Here is a 25,078-nt window from a genome sequence, read left to right on the forward strand (position 1 = left end):
ATATTTTGTCATATCAGGGGCCAGCATGAGGATATTATGAGTGTCCCAAGTCACAGTGACTGTCTTGGACCATAGTGAGTGTATTATGTGAGTGTCAGAGGTGACAATTATATTATGTGAGTGTATAAGGCCACATTGAAGGTACTTGGTAAGTATATAGAGGCCACATTGAGGGTTTTATGTTAGTGTGAAGGTAATAGTGATGGCATTGAGTGTCAGATGAGAAGTGAGGATATTATGTGAATGTCAGGGTCAAAAGTGAGTATATTAAGTGAGTATGGGAGGTTACAGTTAGAATATTATGTGAGTGTTGGAGGCCAGATTGAATTTATTATATGAATATCAGAAACTAAATGTGGATATTATATGAGTGTCAGAGGCTATATTGCAAGCATGAAGTGAGTGTCTCAGGTCACAAAAAGGTATTATATGTATGACAAGTCACATTGAATGTAATATGTGAGTATAGGAGGCCAATCTATGGGTATTATGTGAGTATCACAGGTAGAATAAGGATACTATGTCAGTATCAGAGACCAAAATGATGACATTATTAGTGCAAGAATTCACAGAAAGGAAATTATATCAGTTTCAGACATTACAATGAGGGTATTATGTCAATGTCAGAGGTCAAACTGGGGATATTTTATGTGTGTCAGAGGACACAGTGATAATATTTAAGTGACTTTCAGAGGACAGAGTGCAATATTGTATGAGTGACAGACCAGAGTGGTAGTAGTCTGTGTCTGTGTGTATTATGTGATTGTCAGAGACCATAATTGGGGATTTGTGTGTCAGAGGGTAAAGTGAGGATATTATGTGAGTGCCAGAGGTCACAATATAGTTGTTATGTGTCAGAGACCAATTAAGGCTCTAGTGTCTGGTTCAGAAGTCAAATTGAATGCATAATATGAGTGTCTGAGATCACAGTGAGTTTATTATTTGAGTGACAGTGGTCAAACTGAGAATATTACATTAGGGTCAGAAGCCAAGTGAGGATATTTTGTGAATGTCATAATCCAAATTGAGGGTATTACATAAGTAACAGAGGTCCCAGTGAGGTTACATTGTAGTTATAAGAGGTCACAGTGAGGACATTATGTAAGTGTCAGAGGTCATGTGAGGATATTATGTGACTATCAGACTCAGAGTAAGGATATCATGTAAATGTCACATAACAAGTGAGGAAATTTGGTGAGTATCAGAGGCACCAATGAAGATAAATGGAAGAGTCCAAAGTCACTTCAGAAAATAATGTGTGTCAAAGATCACAGTGAGGACATAATATGAGTGGCCACAGAGGTATTATGACATTTCTAAAAAAGAACAATGAGAATATTATTTGAGTATCACAGGACTCAGAAGGGGAATTATGTGAGATCCAGAGGACACATTGAGGGTATTCTGTGAGTGACTCAGGTCACATAAAAATATTATGTGTGTGAGAGAGGTCACATTGAGGTTATTATGTGAGTAACAGAGGTTACACTGAGGAAAATATTTCAGAGTTAGAGGCCACAGGAGGGTATTATGTGTCTGTCAGAGACCACAATGAGTATATTTTATGAATGTCATAAACCACAGTGAGGGTATTAAGTAAGCATTAGATGTCACAGTGAGGGTAATCTATGAGTGTGAGATGTTAGATGAGGGTATTATGTCAGCGATAGTGGCTAATGGAGGACATTTGTGTCAGAGGTCAGAGTGAAAGTATAATGTGTCAAATGTCACATTGAGGGTATGACATTACTGTCAAAGAGCAAGTGAGGATATTTTTGAATGTCACAAGTAACAACAGCTTATTTTGTGAGTGTGAGATGTCAGAGTGAGAATATTGTTGAGTGTCAGAAGTCAAATCAGGATATTTTGTGACTATCAGAGTCACAGTGGATATATTCTTTGATTTTCACATGACATAGGGAGGTAAAGTGAGTACCATAGGAAGCAATAATTATATTATGTCAGTGTCAGGTGGTGCTATGAGTGTATTATGTCAGTGTCTGAGGTCACGCTGAGATAATTATATGAGCAACAGAAGCCACAGTGAGGATATGATGTCAATTAGAGGATATATTGAGGGTATCAGGTTTGTGTTCCAGGTCATGCTAAAGAAATAATATAAGTGACACATGTCACTGCGATGGTATTATGTCAGAGGTCAGAATGAGGGTATTATGTGAATGTCAGAAGCCAAGTGAAGATATTATGTGAATCGTGTAGGATAAAATGAGGGTATTATGTTGAGTGTCAGTGGCCACAGGAGACTTCTATATGTCTGAGATTATACTGACTATCCTGTTTTTATGTCAGAGGTCACAGTGAGAATATTTTGTGGGTGACAGAGGCCATATGACAATAATATGTGAGTGCCTGAGGCCATAGTGAGAATTTTGTGTGTGTGAACAGAGTCCACAGTTAGGGTATTATGTGAGTGACACAAGAAAAGTAAGGATATTATGTCAGTATCAGAGGACAAATGAGAATATTATGTGAATGCCAAAAGCCACATGAGGGTATTATGGGAGTGTTTGAGTCACAGTGAATACATTATATAATGTCAGAGGTCTGGTGAAAATATTGTGAGACTGCCACACTGAGGATATTTTGTAATTGTCAGAGGGCAGAATGAAGATATTATGTGATGGACAATAGGCACAGTGAAGGCATTAGGTGAGTGTCAGAAGCCCCAATGAGAATATTCTGAGTGTCAGAGGCCACATTTTTGGTATTATGTGTCAGAGAGCACACGCAGGTGCTATTTTAGTATCTGAGATCACACTGAGGATATTATATGAATGTGAGAAATCACAGTGAATGCATTTCACAGTGAATGCATTTTTTGAGAATCAGAGGTCACATTAGGGTATTTTATCAGGGACAATGATTATACTTAAGATATTATTTGAGTGCCTGTGGTCACACTGAGGGTATTATGTGAGTGTGGTCATACTGAGGTAATTATGTGTCAAAGGTCTGAGAATATAATATGTGAGGATCAGAGGTCACAGTGAGAATATTATATGAGTGTCAGAGGCCAAGTTAGGATATTTTTGTGTTTTACAGGTCACTCTGATGGCTTTATATCAGAAGTTCCAGAACAGTAATATGTGAGTGTCAGAGAAAACAGTGAGCAAATTGTATAAGAGTCATAGGCTACAGTGAACATATTATATCAATATAAAATTCAGAATAATATGTGTCAGACACCAAGTGAGGATATTATATCAGTGTCATAGGCCACATTCAAGGTATTATGTAAGAATAAAAGATCTCATTGAGTATAATACTTGTGTAGGAAGCCACAATTTTGGTATTATCTGAGTGTCTGAAGTCACAACGTGGATATAATGTGTCAGTGGTAATAATGAAGGAATTATGTAAGTTTCAGAGACCAATTGAGGACATTCTGTGTCAGAGGCCACAGCATGGTATGAGTGTTTGATGCCTGAGTCTATTATGTGAGGAACTCATGTGGCAGTGAGTGTAATATGTGAAAAACATTTTGTAAATGAGGAGATATTTAAATATCACAGGCCACAGGAAAAATTTTCAATCTCAGGGGCTATTCTGAATAAATATATGAATATAAGTGAACATTGTAAATATATTTGAGAGCATCAGATGCCATAGAGCGTATATTTTGTCAATGGCAGGGATCATAGTGATATTATGTGACTGTCAAGGTCACAGTGATGATATTGTATGAATATCAACATAAGAGTGAGGATATTTTGTGAGAGTGAGAGGCCAAGTGAGGGTATTATGTGAACATCAACCGCCACAGTAGGGCATTATGTGAGTGTCAGATTCCACACTGAGCATAACATGTGAGCATGAGAGTCCCCAGTGAGGGCATTAGTTGAGTGTCAGAAGTCAGTGAAAATGCTATGTGTGATAGATCATGGTGAGGGTGTTATGTGAGTGTCAGAGGCCAAGTAAGGATATTATGTGAATGTCAGAGGCCAGAATAATGTAGCATATCAGTGTGAGAGGCCACAGTGAGGATATTATGTAAGTGTAAGAGATTACACTGAGGGCATTATGAGAGTGAACCAGGCCATGTCAGTAATTACGTGACTATCAGAGGCCACATTGCTCCATTTTTGAAATTGAAGAAATGTTTATCCTAAAAGATTTACTAGGAAGTTTAAGGCACATACCCAGGATTTCTTGGATGTCCAGTACACAGCCATCTTGCCCATGATGATGAGAAAAATGGATGTGGGGTAAGAACAGGGAATACAGCCAAAGGTACAACAGATAATGGAACATGTAGGGACCAGGAGCTCCACTTTCCTCCATGAAGTGTAAGCTAATGGGAGCCAGGCCTGGTCCTCCTGTCTTGATATGTGGAATGGGCCACTTCCCTAACTAAGACCATTTTCTGAAAGACCATTTCCCTCGCTAAACTGAACTTAGACTGCTAACAAATATCCCTAAAGTCCTCCCAGCCATGGTGTGCCATGTACCTCTGGGAATCACAATTTTAATTCAGTACACCCTTGGATAATTGATTTTTTTTTATTTTTCCCATTTTTTAAAATTTATTTATTTTAATTAAAAATTATAAATTTAAATAGGGCAATGTTGTTTGATTCATTCTGTTATTTTTTCCCTTTCCCCCCACCTCTCCCACCCCTCTTTTCCCTCTATACAGTCCTTCCTTCCTCCATTCTTACCACCCTACTTATCCCTAACCCTAAACCTAACCCTAACCCTAATGCTAACCCCTCCTACCCCCCCTTATATGTCCTCATCCGCTTATAAGCGAGATCACTTGTCCTTTAGTATTTTGAGATTGGCTTATCTCACTTAGCATGATATCCTCCAATTTCATCCATTTGCCTGCAAATGCCATAATTTTATCATTCTTCATGGCAGAGTAATATTCCATTTTATATATATGCCACAGTTTCTTTATCCATTCATCAACTGAAGGGCATCGAGGTTGTTTCCACAATCAGGCTATAGTGAATTGAGCAGCTATGAACATTGATGTGGCTGTATCTCTGTAGTATGCTGATTTTAAGTCCTTTGGGTATAGGCCAAGGAGTGGGATAGCTGGGTCAAATGGTGGTTCCATTCCAAGGTTTCTGAGGAATCTCCATACTTCTTTCCAGAGTGGCTGCACTAATTTGAAACCCCACCAGAATGTATGAGTGTACCTTTTTCCCCACATCCTCGCCAACACCTATTGTTGCTTGTGTTCTTGATAATTGCCATTCTAATTGGGGGGAGATGAAATCTTAGGGTAGTTTTGATTTGCATTTCTCTTATTACTAGAGATGTTGAACATTTTTTCATATATCTGTTGATTGCTTGTACATCTTCTTCTGTGAAGTGTCTGTTCATTTCCTTAGCCCATTTGTTGATTGGATTATTTGTATTCTTGGTGCAGAGTTTTTTGAGTTCTTTATAGATTCTGGAAATTAGCGCTCTATCTGAATATGAGTACAAAGATATTCTCCCACTCTGTAGGCTCTTTCTTCACATTACTGATAGTTTCCTTTGCTGAGAGAAAGCTTTTTAGTTTGAATCTATTCCAGTGGTTGATTCTAGCTTTTATTTCTTGTGCTATGGGAGTCCTGTTAAGGAATTCTGATCCTAAGCCAACAAGTTGAAGGTTTGGACCTACTTTTTCTTCTATAAGATGCAGGGTCTCTGGTCTGATTCTGAGGTCCTTGATCCATTTTGAGTTGAGTTTTGTGCAGGGTGAGAGATAGGGATTTAGTTTTATTCTGTTGCATATGGATTTCCAGTTTTCCCAGCACCATTTGTTGAAGAGGCTATCTTTTCTCCATTGCATATTTTTGGCACCTTTGTCTAGTATGAGAAAATTGTATTTATTTGGGTTTGTGTCCATGTCCTCTATTCTGTACCATTGATCTACCTGTCTATTTTAGTATCAATAGCATGCCGTTTTTGGGCTAATTGATTTTTATTTTTGCAGCCATTCCTTCTGGGCACATTAGGCTAGGTGCTGAGTTGAAGGCTGGCACAGACTCTTGGGCATATCTGACATGGTCCACAATCTCCTAGGATTTTCTAGCCAGTGCAGTATCAGCCTCAACAAGAAGTAATGACAGTAAGGGGACCAGGGCTCTAGTTTCCTCCTAGTGTTAACAAGAAGCATATCAACATATGACCTTCAACAGTGCTGATGAAGGAACTTCCTTGTGGGGTCCTGCTGAGGGGATTCAGACAGCAGGGAGAGAGAGAAAAAGACTCAGAGAACTGCCACATGTCTGGCAGCATAGTCTGGTGCCCTTGAATTCCCTTACAATGCTAGAGGACCAGCCAGAAGTCAAAAGTTCACTTGTGAATATTCACCCTGGATGGTAAAATCCCTGTGGTCAGGGTCAGGGCTCAATGCCCACAACATTGACACACTCATTCCCATGGGAATGTTCATTACAATTATGAATATTTAGGGGAATACCCTCAAGATGACTTGGATTCTGCAATATCCAGTGCCATTATTATTGGTATGGCACCTTCCATGGGGCAGGAGAGGTTAGGCACACCTAGATGAGCTTCCTGACATTAGTTTCCAGTGGCAACTGTGTAGGGTTTTCAGGAGAGAGTTAGGTGTCCCAGGCAGCTCTGAGACTCAATGTGGGGACAGTGAGTCTAGTCAGGTCACATATCTCTATATTTCTCTACACCACCCCACAAGTTTTTCAGCAGCACTATAGCTGAATATGTTTGAGACCTTTTGCTCAAAAAGTACCTCATCAGATGGCACAGTAGTAATCTCATCATACATGCAATTTTCTATTTTTTTTTTTTTTACATTTTCTGAGTTACTTAAACCACCATAATTTTAACTAACATTCTTAAGTGTGCATAAGAGTTGTGGAACAATGTACCAATTGATTCAGCGATATTGCTCCTTTTGAATATTTATGTTCCTCTAGTTTTTAGCTAGTATGAAAATAATCTGTAAAATTTAAAGATCTTACACTAAAATAGTAAAAGCAGAGTGAGTATAAAGGATTTTTGGTTGGGGAAGGAATTTTGTTGTCTCCCATCCCTTTCCAACAAGATCAGTCTTCCTCGGAATCCTGTTTCCTTGGCACAAACTCGGCCCTTGAATGGCTCAGATCTTTGCCCCCTTCGACTGTGTCACTTGCCCCTACTCAGCTCTCTCCTGGTACAGTTGTTCTGAATCTTGGATGGTGGAAAGCATCCTCCCCTCTTGGTTATCTCCCACCAACACTGGGAGAGGTCCCAGAGGTAGCCAGACTGAAGCTCAGTTGTAAAATAGGGCTGAGCAACAGGGAGTAAAGTGGCTGACTGAGAGAAAAGGGCACAGACCACAGTCTGAATCCTGAAAGACACAATGATTCCATAGTGTTTTCTAAGAAAGAAAATTTAGTTCATGTGCAGTATCTGATTTAACCAGTCACATAAAATCCTTCCCATTCAGAGGATGGAAAGTCTTGGAGTCTTCAGGAGTAGGGTGGGGTGGGGTGGGGTGGAGATTTTTAGATATTTTTAGGTGACCCAAGCCTGTGATTTCTATTTCTATAGGATTATTGAAGTCCAGCAGATCATTTGGTTAACCTCCCATATGAGAGAATATCATTGTGACTGCATTGTCATATTACAGAAACTTGATTATTCTAGAGTGAAGGGTTACTAATCTGTCCTTGGAGCTAGGAGTCCAATGTAATTTATGGTGGAAATATTTTCTGTTGAATAAATGATAAACATGTGCCAGGAGTCAGGAAACATTGATTCAATATAGCTGTGCCCCTCCTGGTTGTGCAAGATGAGGAGAGAAATACCCTCAGGGCTGGCTCATTTCTCTGTATATTGAGGGCATTTTCCTGCATGTTCTCAAAGTCCCTTTTTTTCCTTTGTTTTGTCTTCTGTTCTTCCATGGAGATTGGCCTCTAGCATACATTTGAGAAGTAAATGGACAGTAGGACAGTGGGAAAAGATGTGACTGCTCAGCCTAGTACTGCGCAACTTCCTGAGAACACTATGTATACCAGTTTCTTCTTCCTAGAGCACTTAACATGCAATAACCACAGAATAGTTAAATTGGGAGCTATGACATGACTCAATGATCAGGAAAGAAGGTGCTGGGAAGAACCATGACCCCTGGATTAGACCACCTCTAAAAGGGTATATGATTGGAAATTAAGGATGCAGTGACCAGAACCAGGAACCTGGTTTTGAAGTGTGTGAACATGACTACATTTGGGGTAGTATATCTTCCTGGCCTCCTGGCTGAGGGGAATTGGGACTTCCCTCACCTTTCTCTCAGAGTGCAATGGAAATTGAAGGAGTGCCTGGATAACTGCATGTGACAGAAGAGCACAGTGCTCATTTGTGTTCTGGTGTGACCCAGTAGCTCCAGTTCTCCAGTTCTCCAGGTCTCAAGTCTGAAGACCCTGCCTCAGATGAATGATTTTGAATGGTGCATATATGTCTGGTAATTAATTTAGAAATTCTTTGGGATTTTGAAATCAATTTTTATTTGGGTTAATTAGTACTCATTTTTATTGAAAATTGCCATAAACCACTGAGGTTTTAAATACAATTTTATAAGTATAACAGGCAGGGTGACTTAAGAAAATTAAGTAATCAAAAAATAATTCAAGTGCAAAAATTACAAAGGCAATGTGGAAATAAATATTTGTGGAAACAACTAGAAGATGTGAGCAGACAGGAAGTTTTCCAAACTCAGCAACAAACTGACTGGTGATGTGCTATCACAGAGTCTTCATCCCTTCTGATTCCCCTCTTCCTTCTCAAGGTCTATGATAATATTTTTGTAACTGAGGGAGACTATTAGTGAGATGGTAGACAAGAATGATTTAAAACACACCTTAGGAGACTGGATTTGTCTTTATGTTCTGGCTCTACCACTTTCAAGGCCAATGGCCTTGGGAAGGAAGTTTAACATTCTTTGAGCTCTGATTTCCTCATCTATGAATTGGGGATATCCTGATACCGGGATTCTTCAACAGTCTCATGAGCTGACATAGAGGCTTCCCAGATCTTTGGCTTAGACAGCTATTCCCTGCACATCAGAGCGGAGTGTAGATAGTGGTGGCAGAGAATGGGACAGCAGTGACTGAGAATGGGGGTCTCTGATTACCTCATGTTTGTGGCATGCCTGGTGCCTGATAATGTTTCTGTACAAGGGCACAGGATGCTGGACTGCTGTTGTGGCAATGCCCTGCATGAGAAGTCTCCATGTAAAAGTCCTATCACCTCTGATCTTGATCTCAGGCTTATAGCTCCTGGGAAGGAAGACATTTTTATGCTAGACAACCAAATATTTTAGCAGCTCCACTATGCCTGTCTCTACCCACTTTAAAGTAACTTTTAACAGTAGACTTTCTTGAGAGCTACACAAAGCTCTTAGCATTAAACTTTGCAACTGTGGGTTGCAACGGTGGAAAAGCAACTTAAATGTCCTAGTTTCTTTGACATTCCTGAATACAGAGAATAATGGTTTCATAGTCTTTAACCTGATAATGGGACATATATAAATAAGGATTACTCATATAACTCTTTAGATCTCTATCTCCATCAGAGAATAGAGCTCCACCTAATTCCAGTGTAATCTTCAAAATCTGTGTGAATCTTCATTTCCTAATCCTGTTTTGCCTCTCACTGGAACTGAAAGTTTGGCCACACTGGTCACAGCATGGGAATCTGCCCAGAGTGTTTTTATCTGTCTCCAGTGTCTGTTTTCTCTTCTCCCAGGAGTAACTCCCAATTTTTCCTAGGATTCTTCCTCTGCATTTTACCCTATGTGGGGTTAGATGGGAAGATGACCAAGTCTAAGATATCAGGGCATGAAAACTCCCTGAACAAGGAAACACAGCCTGCCACATTGACTTGAACTTGTCCAGACAGACTATTTCAGAGGTCCTCAAATGGCTGGTAGGAGATGATCATGGAATGCTTACTGACATCTTTTGTCTACAGGAAAGACCAGAAAATGGGATGGAAGCAAAGAGATTAAAAGACAAAAAAAAAAAAAAAAAATGACATCACTGAAACCAACTGTGCCTGCAGCCTGAACTACCCCCAGGGTTTTCACTTGTAAAAGAAAACATTGCCCCCACCTTTGTCTATGTTAGTTTGAGTTGATTTTCTTTCACTTGAAAACAAGAGTGCTTACTGACCTACTGTTTTTCTCAATTCCCTTTCATTTGTAATAATAAAGGGACAAGAGAATGGTAACAAGGAACAACAGAAGATTAAATATCCAAAAAAATCCAATTACCTAATTAATAAATAGGCAAGTGAACTAAACAGACACTTCTCAAAAGAAGAAATATAAATGGCAAAAATATATATGAAAAAATGTTCAACATCATTACTATTTAGGAAAATGTAAATCAAAACTACACTGATATTTCATCTCACATCAGTCAGAATAGCATTCATCAAGAACACAAATAATAGATGCTAGAGAGGATATGGAGAGAAAGGAACATTCTTACACTTTGAAGGGCCTAAAAATTAGTATAACTATAATGGAAATCAGTACGGAGTCTCCTCAAAAGACTAGGCATGGAATGACCATATGACCCAGCTATACCACTCTTTGGTATTTATCTTGAAGAATTAAAGTCATCATACTACAGGGATACATACTTATGCCATATTTATACGGGCACAATTCACAATTGCTAAGCTATGGAACTGGCCTAGATGTACATCAACTGATGAATGGATAAAGAAAACATGGTACAGATACATAATTGATTTTTATTCAGTCATAAATAAAAATAAAATTGTGTCATTTGCAGAAAAAAGCATGGAACTAGAAACAACCATGTTAAATAAAATAAGTCAAACTGAAAATGTTAAGGGATATATGTCTCCCTAGGGAAGCTAGAGAGGGGAAAAAAAGGAAAACAAAGCTGGGGGTAGATCTCCTAAAAATCAAAGGGAGATCAGCTAAAAAAATGGGACCAAGAGGTGGGACCAAGTAGGGAATTATATTGGTTAAATAATAATGTTTGATTGTGTGCATGTACAAGTATGTAACAAATCTGAACATATGTACAACTATAATGCACTAATAAAAATGTGGGGAAAAGAAATTCAATCCATACAAGCCTTGAGAATGACCTAATTCTGGCCATGTTTTGGAGCACATTTTCAAAGAGTCCTAGAGACTTGTTTCTGCCTTCATATGCCCTTTCCTATGCAAAGAAAGTTAAAATTTACATTGTTCTAGTGGCTCATATGAAGATAAATATAAACCAGGACATATTAAATTCATTTATTTTTCTTTAGATTTCAAAATAAAACATTTCTATGGGATGTACAAACTGTGCCTATTGTGTCCAATGGAAACATGGATTCTGAAAGTGCTTGCTTTTTATTTCTATATTATATTCACACTCTCTTGGTAGGCATGTTTGTAAACAACTATTTGTTCTATTTTCAAGAAAATCATATTTTAATAGATCTACAATGCATATTAAGAACTACATCAACTGAGGCATCCACTGTGTGGAGGAGAAAGACAGTCCTGGTACTTAGCTCTATATTATACTTTCTCCCTTTGAGTTTTCCTGAAGAGTTGGAAAAGCCAAAATGCTTGACAATGTAGCTGAAATAAGATCCATGCAGATCTTGAGAACTCTTTGAATGCCAGGGTCCAGCCCTAGCAGCAGTCGGGGGTCCGAGGTGGATGAGAGGCATCAGCACGGTGGAGAAACAGCACACAGAGACACCAATTGTTCTGAGGCTGAGTCTGAATCTTTATTATTCACAGAGTCTTTTTGTATGTTTTTTTTTTCTTTGGAATTGATTACATAATTTCATGGTTAATACAAGGAAATGTTAAGTAAAAAATCTTCAAGAGTAATAAGTAATAAGATAATAAGTAATAAGTAATAAGATAATTAGTGATCTTATTAAATAAACATGTTTTTACTGTATGATATCTTAAAAAGAAAAACAGTTCCCTGCAAGGTAACGGGCACCATGCTCCATTTAGTTTTAATTTCCCTTAAAGAATACATCATTAAGTTTCTGTAAAAATTACCCCTTCCAAGAACTCTAATGTTAGTTATTAACAGTGGAGTGCTTTTTTTTATTACTAACACAGAATAGAGGAATCAGCTTATAGTTAATATTTATTCTATTTCATGTACTCAATGACGGACTAAAACTCTAACTAGACAGGAAGAATACAAATTGTACCCATGATTAACCTATTTATTTATTAAGTGGAAAAAATATCCTTAAACTGAATCATAAACACTAAGAAAGCAATGAAGAACAAATTCCACATCAAAGCTCAGAAGAATATATTCTCATATATAATGTTAGAGAATTTTGTATACTAAGATAAATCACAGGCTTACAAATTTGAGCAAATCAGAATTGCTTATTTATGAGTTCATCTACATATTAATATTAAAATTTATTGTATGTTATTTTGTGTCCCAGCACCATGAAATCTCCCCAGTATTCTCTATAATCTGAATCTAAGGATATATTGATTATTAGTATTAAAAGCAACTGCACATGGAAACATGCCATATCTATGACCCCCAGGAGGGAGGATGATCTTTCTACAGAATGGTGTCAAGTGTTGGAAATAGGAAATAGTTGTGGCATTTAAAATATATAGTGCTTACAGGACTGGTGACTGCTGGGAAACTGATGCAGTGCAAAGACCTACCTTCAAATCCTGATTCTTGCAATTAAATTAGAAAGATTTTAGTCATGTCACTCAAAGTAACAGACATGAGTTTAATGTAGTGATAGTACAAGGGAAATGGGACACCCTCAAGAGAGTGAATTCTCTCAGAGAGGAGAGAGAAGTGTTCCTCTCCTGCACTACAGTTTTATTGGAGGATCTCAGGGAAGTTTCAAAGAGTCCTGCCCAGGTCTGCCTCTTAACTTTTGAGGGACAGCTGGATGACATCAGACTGTCATTACCCCACTGCCAATGACAAGTATATGTCACCTTGGCCGATGCTGTTTCTACTTGGATTTTTAACCATAAATTCTTAAAGATTATCTTTATCACCCCGAGTTTCAGGATATGGTCTGTGGAAAGGGTCAAAAAGTTGCCCTCTTCAGTTTAAATTGAATCCCTCTTATCAATGTTATTTCAGGCCTGCATTTTTCCTGCAGAATATAGGTAATTTGCTGAGGGATGTGCCATAGCCCATTTACTTAGGCCAGGCAGGGATGTAGGTAAATTTCTGCTTGGAAAACAAAGCATGTTGGGGTCATCAGAGTGGACCCAATTTATAAAATAATTCTCTTAATTAGACTGGGGTTCTCACCAAAAAGTTTACTCTCTCAGACTATAGAAGAAAGTGAAACAAACCTGTAGTTTCCCCCACCCTTGGGAAAATGGTGAAGAAATCATGGCAGAGATAGAAAAAGAGTACCCCTCTCCAGCTACTCCTCTTTGTTCTCCTCAAGTAACTGGAGAACAGGACATTCCTCAGCAATAAATCTAGGTGGAGAAACCTGTCTAGCCAGACTCCTCATGGCACCCTCCCCACCCTTAATAATCCTAAACAGTCCAACAACCCATGGCATATCACAGTAAGGGGTATAATATAGCAGCCCCATTCCTCAAAAGTAGTGGGAAATAATGTTTCATGATTTTCTGCATCCAAACTTAACCTGCTTTCTCAACCAGAAAACAGGATTGAAGGGTCCTAGACAATTTCCCCTGTCTGGCCTTGCAGAAGCCTGCATTAGAATGTAAACGGCAGCAGTCTCAGTGGGGGAACAACCTGAGACTGAAGAAAAAGAAAAGTGTCCATTTTAAACTTCTTCTGGGCTGCAACACAGAACTAATTCACTTTCTCTCTCCCACTCCCTTCCTCTCACCCCTTCTCTCTGCCTTCCTCTTCCTCACTCTTTTATGCTATAATTGATGGTCATTTTTTATTTTTTTCTAGGATTCTTGTTTTGCTTTGTTTTTCTTAAATGCTATATATTTTGAGCTCATAATTTTGATCCTACATACCTAGGTTAATGAATTTTTGATCAGTTATAATTCTATCCAACTCTAGAATTATTTTTAAACATCTGTTACATTGCAATGGAGATAAATGTTACAAGGCCTTTGCTTTTGTTATGTGTATATGTTATTGTCTAATGTCATATTGTCTATGTATGTACCTGACAAAATTGACATGAATAATAAGCGTGCATAAAATTAAAATTTAATAAAGAGATCCAAATACTTTAAGTTCACGTTACTTAAAAGGATTCAATTTAAATTGGCTAAAGTAATAAAAGTAAAATGTCTTTGAAATTAACTCACAAGTCACTAGGTGGTCAAACTAATAAAATGTTGATGTTTATAAATATCTAATATCAATTGTTTCTAGGACTTTTCTTCAACTGGAAAGAGTAGCAAACACTGTTCAATACTCTTGTCTGATATGTTGGTTTTATGGTAAAATAAGTAAATTAGACTTAGCATATATAAGATTACTCAGATGGGTTTGATAGAGACATCTGATTAATTTGTGAGGTTAAAATGCTAATTATTAAATCACATCAAGTACTCTTAACTCCTTTAATTCCAGGGGGTAACATACTTAAATATTATTGGTGTTTTCAAAGATTGGTGAATAAAAAGGGTTTAAATTTTCTTTGTGGTATTACTAAAAACAATGTAACTGAGAGTTAAGTCCTAACAGTTCCATTCACAATGGGCTCCAAAAGTTTCAACTGTGTTTCAATTAGAGTACTATAAACGAGAGTGTTAAATCTTGTTCAAATGGAGTAATTTATCTAAATTCAGAAATTTCAGATTCACCTTTCTTGAAACATCAGGCCCCTGACCTGCACTCCCTTTCTCTTTCCTCTTACCATCAAAACAGAGCCAGCCCTTGTTTTGAATCTACTCTTGTTTCCATTTTCAGTCTAAAGGAGCCAGAAGCAGAAGCATCTCTGGTTGTCATGGAAACCATGACACCACCTCATTGTCATGCCATCCCTCTGACCTCAGTTGCTGTTTGAGGTTCAGGCACAACAGAAGCCACTCCTCAACATCCTAGTGACCCAAGGCCCTGAGAAAGCCTCAGGGAGAGAGAGAAAGTGAGTCCTCCAACTAGAGCCTGAAACCTCCATGCCCTTCACACCCACCTTGCCTGAAGCCTGCTCCTTCCACTTCAAACACAGTCACTCTCTCATCTTTTGCTCTCACTGCACAGAAGCACGGGAAGCCTACTGATGCCATTTTTAGAGTGGAATGGATTGCAGCTGAATGAATGAGAGATCCTGGATATGACTTTCAGCCACTTATCTCAATCCATTGAATCTGGAGAGAAAGAACTACAAACATAACTAGGAGCAAATGGACATTGGATGAGGATTTTTTTTTTTCCTGCCAGCAAGTATTAGTCCTGGGATCCCAGACCCCATGAGCCATCGCTACTTTCCTTTGCCTGTTTAGATTTACTGACAGCATCTGACTGAGTTACTCAGGCATTCCCTAATTTAGGGGAAAAAGCTTAGCCAAGGAGAAACACCTTTCTCTACCTTCCACATCAATGAGATGGTAGACAAGATCCAGCACCTCCACTAGGATACACGTTTTGCCCAGATATCTCCTGCTTAGAAATTTTCCAAGGAAAATGATAGGAGAAAAAAGAGGAGTGAGAAAGGAATCAGCAGATTGTGATTGGAATGGTTAGGGATCCAGGTGTGAATGATCCCAGAAATTTTCCTTCCTACTCACCACGTGAGCATATTCTGATTCCCACATATGCTTGCCTCTCTTACTGCCCCCTGACCTCCATGCTCACTGCCATAATTTTCTGCTCAGTGATCAGCTACAAGTCTTTTTCTCCTTCAATAGACAGGGATAAACTTTTCCCCTTATGACACACCCCTAGATTGTGGGTCTTGATGTGCACAAAAGGACCCTTGCAGGATTGCTGTGGAAAGGAAAATGAAGAATTTCTTAGAAATTTGTTGGTTTGTCTGGGGCTGGGTTTTCTGCAGAGAATTTGACAGAGTAGAGAAACTAGAGGGTAGCTAAAAGGGGCTCCTCTGTATTCAAAGAAATAGCTCCTTTTGGAAAGTGCTGGCCTAGAATGCACAAGGTCCATGGTTCAAATTCCTGGCCTCTCAAAAGGGGAAAAAGAAACAATTCTTTGTATGCCAATCCTCCCATCATCTCAACTGTTTCTCCTCTTTTCATCAAGTCAATTGGGCCAATTGAAAAAGTACCAATTGGACATGCAAGTCTTTTCCAATTAGACTTTCAGCATGGAGATGTGGTGAAAGTTATCAGTTCTTCCCAGGTCACCTTCAGTTCTTAAGAGGAGGTGTTCCTTGAGATGAGTCAACTCTCAGGAACTGAGTGGTTTGATCATTCTCACGAGGCTACTCATGTGGGTATATCCTCAGCAAGTTCTTGAAGAAGATGATGCTCACCAGGTTGCAATGGCAGAAACTTCAAAATGACATCTGCATGAGTCTTGCAATGACCAGGTTTCTTGCTCACACTCCAGACTCTGTGCAAGTGAAGTGGACTTGCACACCTCAGTACTTTCCATGTGAACCTCAATGTCATCTGGAAAAGCAAGAGGTGAGGACCAAAGAGAGCTGCCCTTGGCCCTGACTTTTCTCAGTCAGTTTTCCTTTGCATCTGATTACAAATGATTTGAAGTCAAATTGTATGATTTGGCGATGAATATGATTTAGCTCATGCTGATAGCATTCAGGAGGATGGGGGACTCTTCAACCTAGTCTCCCTGTATCATTGGAGGTCAGTGTCAACAGGAATGTAGCCCTTTCATAGACTGTTTTTAATTTTGATGGAGATTCTCAAGAGATGCAATGTAGAATTGTGTGAAACATATGGTGTTCTCACATGCACTATGGTTCTGGGAATGAGTGGATTGTTCTTCTCAGGGTGAGGAATGACACATGAAGCCCTATTTGAAAGAAGTCACACTGAAAGAAGGTAAGCAGAGACATTAGGCCTGTGGTGTGTTGGTGGTGGTGAAAGTCCAAGCAATAAATAGGATGTTAAAATTTGACAAAGCTTGAGGATACAGTCTTCTTGATCACTAAGGTCTATCACACTTTTGGATGTTCTTTAATGTATTGTGTTTTGATATTCAGGTTTTTCCTGCAAATATTGATCCTAGGACCCCTGCCCCTCTGAGCCATCACCACATCCCTTTGCCTGTTTTGATTTACTGACAGCATCTGGCTGAGTTGCTGAGGCATTCCCTAATGGAGGGAAAAGGTTTTTCCCAGGAGAAACACTTTCCTCTACCTCACCTGTAGGGGTGCCAGGCTAGATCTTGTGCAGGTAAGCCCTGCTGAATGAAGACCCCCAGACTCTGAGAGTTGGGTGGAAGCAGGCTGGTGGCTTGCACCCTGCAAACTAGTTTACTGTAGGAACAGCTATATGTTATATAAGTTTCTTGCCCATTCTCAATGTGCCATGGGGAATCAGACCACCAGGCTCCTATACAGTTTCTCTTGGTAACACTAGGTCAAGTTGGGGGAATTGTTTACATTCCTAGGTCAGAGAATCAAAATGTTCCTCTGTGCAAGTTTACACACTTGAGACATTAACTGCTTTTAGCCAAGAACTAGGATTTCTCCCAACATTGCATCATATTTCATGAAGAAAAACTAAAAATTCTTCCAATAAAGAATTGTGGCTGCACAGACACAAACAGTGCTTCATGATATTTCCGCAGATGAAGTCAGAATGACTGGATTGTGGCCACATGATGAAAAGAGGGGCTGGGGGATTCAGTGGAGAGTCAGCACAGACAGTCTGCTTCCAGATAAATCCCAGAAATACTGGCCTTTAGAATGAGAAAAACATCCACAGGAGGAAGAGTCCACAGCTGTGCCAGGGAAACCTGGCTGAGTGGAAGATAAAAAGCTCCCCTCTAGTCAACTGTGGAGAATCCCACAAAATGAATCAGTTAATGCAGAAAAGAAGGACAATAAGCCATGCATGTTGGTAAAGTTCAGTGCTGATCTGACACCGAGACCTCCCCACTGCCTAGATAAATCACACAGAGGGAGTTACACCCCAAAAGGACCCACACCTAAGAGGGGATCCTTCTAAATGCATGCAAAATTTCAACCTATTAATACACACAACACGAGAAAACAACAAGACCCCTCCAAAATTTTCATAGTTCCCCAATAACTGCATCCAAGAACCCTTTTTTTCTAACATCCACTAAGGAAATGAACTGGAAAATTATTGATTGTACCCTAACCACATAGGTCCCATTCTAGATGGTTGCTATTTGGTTAAAAGTTAGATGTGAGATCATTTGAGACTATTATCTGCCTCAACATAGACATTGATTTCAAGGGATGATGGAAGCTTTAACCTTGGCACTAGTGACTAGTCCTGTGAAATTAAAATTTTTCACCATTGGGAATAACTATTCTAGGACATAAATGAGATCAGTGGCAATCACAGTTATTTATGTTCATAATTTTAACTGTTTATTCATAAATATTATAGTTAATGTTTTCATCAGTGAGGTTTTACCAATAAAAACACAAACAATATTCAGAAAAAATGCTTCAATTACTAGAATAAAACTCAAGTTGAGGTTGCCATGATTTCCAATGTTATTTTTATATGCATTAGATTGCATTAGACCTAAATACTAATTTATGACATTTAAGTTTCTAAAGAGTTTTGCAAAAGGTCATTTCATTTGAACTAATTTACATTCTGGATGTGAGAAAAACATGATGAAAATATGAATTCAAATTCTTATGTTTACATACCTGTGACTGCTTATTTTCAGTGCCAATATAAGCCCTTCCTCCTCTTCCTCTAATGTTACATCTAACAGTAGTCTGCTGACAAATGGACAGTTTACTTAAGTTCCTTAATACTCCTGGAAAGAGTAACAGTCTATCAAATTAAAAACTAGTAATAGGCTTTATACTAGATAATTTACTTTAGAAACTATCTTATTGTGCTGTGTGGGTTTTGTGTGTGCTTGTGTGTATGTGTGTGTGTGTGTGTTTGTGTGTGTTCATGTTTTGTGATTTTATCCAGGGACTTTTGCAACCTTACCAATTACTCTATCAATGAGTGGTATTGCCAAACCTATTGTACTTTGAGACAGAGCCATTCTAAATTGTTCAGGGTATCATCAATCATGTCATTTACCCATCTCAGCCTCGTAAAAAGCTATGTTTATGTGTGACCAACTATACCCAGCAAATATTTACTACTCTATGTGGGGACGCCTGGCAACCCAACCAGTGCTTGACAAGGATCCACTGGGGGAAGATGTTTGCAAGGACTCATTGTCCCGGGAGGTGTCAGATGCTTGCCTCTGGGCTCTGGTCCTTTTTCTGCATTGTTTCTAATATTATATTACTCATACTATTCCTTGGTAGTAATCACTGAGGGTGAAGGGAATACTACAGAATTTCCCAAGAGTATTAATAAAACATTATCAACTATAACTCCTTCTCAGCCACAAGTAGTAAAAAATTTTTTACCACTGTGTGATGTGTCTTCTTTCTCGGGTGCTTGTTATGAACATGTAATGCAGTACATAAATTTGGCTATGGAACTGTCTGTCTTTCCAACCATGAGTATGCAAAAAACGCCTCCCACAGTACCTACTAGATACGAACTAGCTCATTTTACCTATGGCAAGCCCTGCTACCCCCCTAAAGTCAAGTCCCTAGAGAAGGTAGCTATAGATCTCCCCCAGTCTCTTACAGGGTGGTTTAATCCAGATGATGGTTTTGTTTATGTGTGGTGGAAAGGTAAAAGAATAAGGTTTCATAACATTCCTTCCTTCCTACAAAGAATAGGTCATTCCTATAATTAACATTGGTACACAATGTCCTGTTCTGAGAAAAAGAGCTACATAAGATGATGTAATCTATTTGGTATAAAAACTTAGCCATGGGAACCATTGGGACTGTTGCCCTCCTGTAACTTAGCAATTTAGATATTAATCAGATGGACCTAGTAGAAATAGTCATGTGAGATTATTTGTCTATCACTTTAACCGCAAGAATAATAATAGTCTTAGATCACATAGAGTTTAGATATTAAGGAAATAAACATTGTATTAGCTCATTGACTTAGTTAAATATTCTTAAAATAATGGTAATCTGTACGGTTACTGATTTCTCACAATCTTTCGGTAAAAACAATTTCTGCCTGTGCCTTGGAAACTTCTTTGATTTTATTAATCATAAGCCTGTAATCATAGCCTGAAGAAAAGTGTATATAAACCCAGCCTTCCCCAGAATAAAGTGGGATTGATTGCACCAGAACTAGAGTCTGTGTCTTTCATTCTCCATCCATCGCTGATGCTGTCTCCCTGCACCCCGTTTACCAGTGTGGAACTCATGGACTCCTGCTAGGGCTGGACCCCGGCAACTCTACGTATGCTTTTCCTATTTGAGAACTTCAAAACTCATCAGGGAAAAGCTACATGTCAGCAGGTTTAATGCATAAAAATAACTCAAAAAATTATCCTTCCATAAAAATTAAGAGTTCCCAGTAATAAATTTTTAAAAATACCTACAAAATATCCAAATTCACAGTTTGCTATTCTCTCTTCATAATAATAACTTTTTAATATGCTCTGTTCATCAATATTGTTTTCCTAATGTCTGATACTTCTTACTCATTTGTCAATGAATACCTTCATATCTAAAATGTATTTTTACTATTATGACAAACTGATTTTCTTCTTTTAGAAGGCAAACTATCTGTTTAGTCCTTCAGGACTATGGCTATCCTTCCTGATATAGTATTTTCCTCCCTTGGGGCTACCTTAGTAATGAAGCAACTACTCTACTTAGGTCCTAACAAATTGACCTAAAATTTTTCTGTACAAATCTAATCCATTTGCTCTCAGATTGCTGGGGATATTTTTGTTGTTGTTGTTTTGTTTTTGTTTTTGTTTTTCTAATATCACCTCAGTGTCAAGAGTTCTAATTATTTGAACAAATAACTGAGTAAGTTTTTTGGTAAGAAATAGTTGAGGAAAAAAGGTGCCTTTTCTGGAGGTTGGTATGAAGAGAGGCTTAAGGTGTGAGATTATCAGTCAGAGGCAGGAAATGGTAAGAACAGGGAAGGCTGTAGCATGACAGAGAGAAAAGCACCAAATGGACCTGTATTTGTATGACCATATAGGGATGGGTGAGGAGTAATGACAGATGAAAGCACAGGCAGGAAAAGGGATAGAGGCTGATGGCTGCATATACAGTGTAGCTAGACCAATATCAATGCTGTCGGTGGTAGACATGAAGGGCCTTTGTGAGAATACAGATAAACAATGAGAAGGCAACAGTCCAGTGTGACATTCATGAAGGCCTGAATGAAGGGAGTGTTTCCAGAAATACAGAGGATAGACAATTCTCAGTGACCTGTATAGAATGAAGTTTAATTAAATGAACAAATTTTAAGAAGCTGGGCCATCTGAAATGCTTCCTCTTTTTTCCTTTGCATTCCTTTCCAGAGTTACCTAGCTCATTTCCCCTTCCTGTTAGCTATTCAAAAGCAATTTCTAGAACTTTGGTCTTGGATCATTCCTACTACAATTTCTTCCTATTCAGTAGTTGTATCTTAAAATACATATAATTGGTACCAGAAATATAACCCAGGACACCTATACAACTGATCCTCATCCTCAGCATTATTTACTTACTTACTAACTTTCTGACTTATTTATTTATTTATTTATGAGATAACTTCTTGCTAAACTGCTATGGTTTCACTCTTTGCTGAGGCTGGCCTAGAACCTGTGATCCTCCTGTACCAGTCTCTGGGTTCATTGTGATTTCACTTGTGTCATTGTACTTTGTTGGCTAGAAATATAATTTTTGTATCTTCCTTGTTTTTGTCCTTTTCCTTTCCCCAGAGATATGCTCAGAATAAAAAAAATTGTGCTTTCACTAGATCTGGTTATGATTGAACTAACATGCAACAGCTCTTCATTTAGACTTCCTCAGGCAGTTTCCTCCCTTGCAAATCAGAATGTGGTCCACAGATTAGAAGAATTAGAAATATCTTTAGATGTTTTAGAAATGTGAATGCAAAAACCTGTTAAGTACAATGTGCATTTTGAACATCATCCCAATATTGGATTCAGTAAAGTTTGAGCATTCTTTGGTATAGCTACGCTTCTACCAGCTCCTCTAACATAACTTGCCTATTTGAAATTCTCATATTTTGTTCCCCAAATTGTAGGTGTATTAGTATTCATAATTTTTCAGTGAATAATTTATCAGGGTATATTTTGCTGATCCTTTCATAATAGTCCTACCTTTTTTTCATTTTCAGATTATATTATTCTGCACCATATTTACACTTCTAGGAAGTCAGAAACTTTCATATAGCAATAAATTACATACACCTATGGTGGATCATATGTGTTTATATTTATTTATGGCAAACCAAATATAGCACTGCATGTTGTGGCATGCATTTCTTAATTACTTTCCAATGTTGATAAATCAAAGAACTGTTGGAAAAATTTACTCTGTCTCTCAGACCAGTGTTGTTATTGGAAACTCAAATTTTTTTCTAAAGCTGTGCTGTTCCACTTTCTAATGTTTGAGTTTACTTCCCTTCACAATGTGCACCCACATTTTTTGCTTTCTTTTGTTGTATGTAATATTTAATTTTCTTATTCTTTGTTCTCTCTTCTCTCCCCTTTTTTATTTACCAACTTTCCTCTGATATAAGCTATGGGAAACCATCTTTATTTAGCAGAATCAGACTAGGCTGAGCCATGGAATGCAGAAACATGATTTCTAGGAACTAACAGGCACAAAGGTCTGTCCCAGATTACCAGAAAGCACGTGGTGTTGCATGTCAGTTTTTTCCTGACTCCTTCTGGAATATCTCCCCTAAGAGAATGGATTCCCTAGCTCCACTCTATCCTGCTGATCACAGAAAAACTCCTCCATGTCTTAACTCCCTTTACCTGTGTATTAAAAATAAAAGAGAGTGGGGTGAGTAGTTGTTGTTAGAGGTCAGAGATGGAATGGCCAGACCTGTCATGCCCCTCTCATTTAAAAAGAGTATTGGCTCTTGTCTGTTTCTTGAGTACATAAGTTTTTGGGAAATAGACTGAAAAACAGCCAACATTCTCCTTCAGCAGTTAACTCTTTCCTCATCCATGTGGGACATGATGAGAGGATATCCACACTAAGCAGATCCTGAAATAGAATTCAACTCCTTTGTTGACATTCTCAATTTAATCTGTTACTGAAACTTAATAAGATATGCCACCTACTACCATTTCACTCTTTTTCCTTTCTATATATTTATTATGTTTAATTCTTCAACTACTAGAATCTACTAGTACCCATGTTTTAAATAAACATTTTTGCCAATGTTATTTTATAACATGTGGTTCTTACCTTCTATAGGTCCTGTTATGCCATGTTTTTCTCTTTGATATGCATCACCAGATAAATGACCAATGCATTTCTGAGGAAGACTCAGAGAGATGCCCTGGCAAAATTAATATCAATAATGAGGTGCATAAATGTTTATTAATCACCAAGGTGACACCCAATTTTCCAGTTTTGAAATAAATTAAACTTAAATCTAGAGAATTACACATTGATAGCTGACACATTTTATACCATAAGATTGTATATTCTCTGCAAATAAAGTAAATTTTACCTTCTTTTCTTCAGCTGGCAAGGGTTACATAACACTTCCTGGTAGGCAAGGATGAAAGTTTCTCACATTAAAGTCTCCAGATGAAGCATTGGCCTGTTTGGAATAGAATGGAGAAGAAACAAAAAGAAATAAAGTTGCTCCACAGAAATTTCCCCAAGCTGGCATATTGTACAACTAGAAGTTTTGGAAACAAGTGTCGACATTTTAATTATATCAGGAATGAGAAAACCATATACTCCTCTTGGTCTTAAATTTTTAAATGTCTTCCATGTTTTTGCTTATCATTTATGTTTTTATGTTTCTATTTCATATGCTCTTTTCATTGTTTTATTGGTTTTCTTTGCACTTGCTTTCTTGTCTCTCATCTGTATCTGCTCAATATTCCATTTGTAATATTCATCCTCATTCTCCATCTTTTTCCCCTCCACGACTTACTTTTCAGTACCAGGGATTGAACTGAAGGGTGCTGAACCACTGAGCCACATTCCCAGGCCTTTTACATTTTCTTTATAGAGTCTCACTGATTGTTTATGGCCTTGTTAAGTTGCTGAGGTGATTTTAGACTCATGGTCCTTCTGTCCCAGCCTTTGGAGCCACTGTGATAACAGGTGTGCACCACAGTTCCCAGCCCACATTTGCCTATATATTTTAATATTAATTTTGGAATCACTAGTGGCTAAAGTGTTGTTCATTGTACATTATCACTCATCACTTCTCATTGTTATTAACATTACAGACATCATTTTAATGTTTTATAAGTTAAACATGTGCTTTGCTTCTAATATTTTGTTACCACTGGTATTTATTCTTTATTCTTAAAAAAGTTTGAATGAGTGAGTGATCCTGGATCTTTTGTCACACTGAGTTAGGACTTTGACAATGAAATATAAACCATGATCAGGTTATATCAAAAGAGAAATTGTTCAATAATATGACGACAATTAAGAAGGGAAAAGAACTCTATTCAAAGGCATGCACAAGTCTATGCATATTAACACAGAAAACATGAGAGAGCAAGGCAATAAGAAACCACCAAAAGCTCCTAGTTCCCTGAGAACTTAATCCACAGACAATTTTGTGGAAGATATGCTATACAAAAATTCAAATAATTGGTTGTAAATAATTGAGGAACCAAGAGAATTAAGAAATAAATTAAAGAACTCAATACAGATTTTGAAAGAACATTCCAACAAGGAATTTGAGTTCCTGAAGAAACTCCAAAAATGATAAATTTGCTAACTCAAATAAATATCTGGATGGGAAGTATCATCAAAATACTGTATCAAGCAGAAGGAAGAATGTTAAATTTTGATGATGTGGATGAAGTAGACTTTCATATAATAATAAAAGTGAAAGACATTAAACAAAAATTACAAGAGTTCTGGAACAAGTTTAAAAGATCCAATGGAAGACTCATATCTTGAGGACGGA

The 25,078-nt window shown here is 38.0% G+C and overlaps 1 long non-coding RNA gene across 1 annotated transcript in view; it reads right to left on the reverse strand.

The window, feature by feature from the left end:
* LOC306652618 overlaps positions 1-23,736 on the reverse strand; it is a 67,962-nt gene extending 44,226 nt beyond the window's left edge. Inside the window, exons 1-2 of the long non-coding RNA XR_013761497.1 lie at positions 23,648-23,736; positions 23,380-23,473 (exon numbers count right to left, since the gene is read on the reverse strand). This is a non-coding gene — a long non-coding RNA (uncharacterized lncRNA). The remainder of the gene's footprint in view (positions 1-23,379; positions 23,474-23,647) is intronic.
* Between the last annotated feature and the right edge of the window lie 1,342 nt (positions 23,737-25,078).

This window comes from Sciurus vulgaris, assembly GCF_902686455.1.
Source record: "Sciurus vulgaris genome assembly, contig: HiC_scaffold_331_arrow_ctg1, whole genome shotgun sequence".
In the NCBI taxonomy this organism is placed as follows: domain Eukaryota; kingdom Metazoa; phylum Chordata; class Mammalia; order Rodentia; family Sciuridae; genus Sciurus; species Sciurus vulgaris.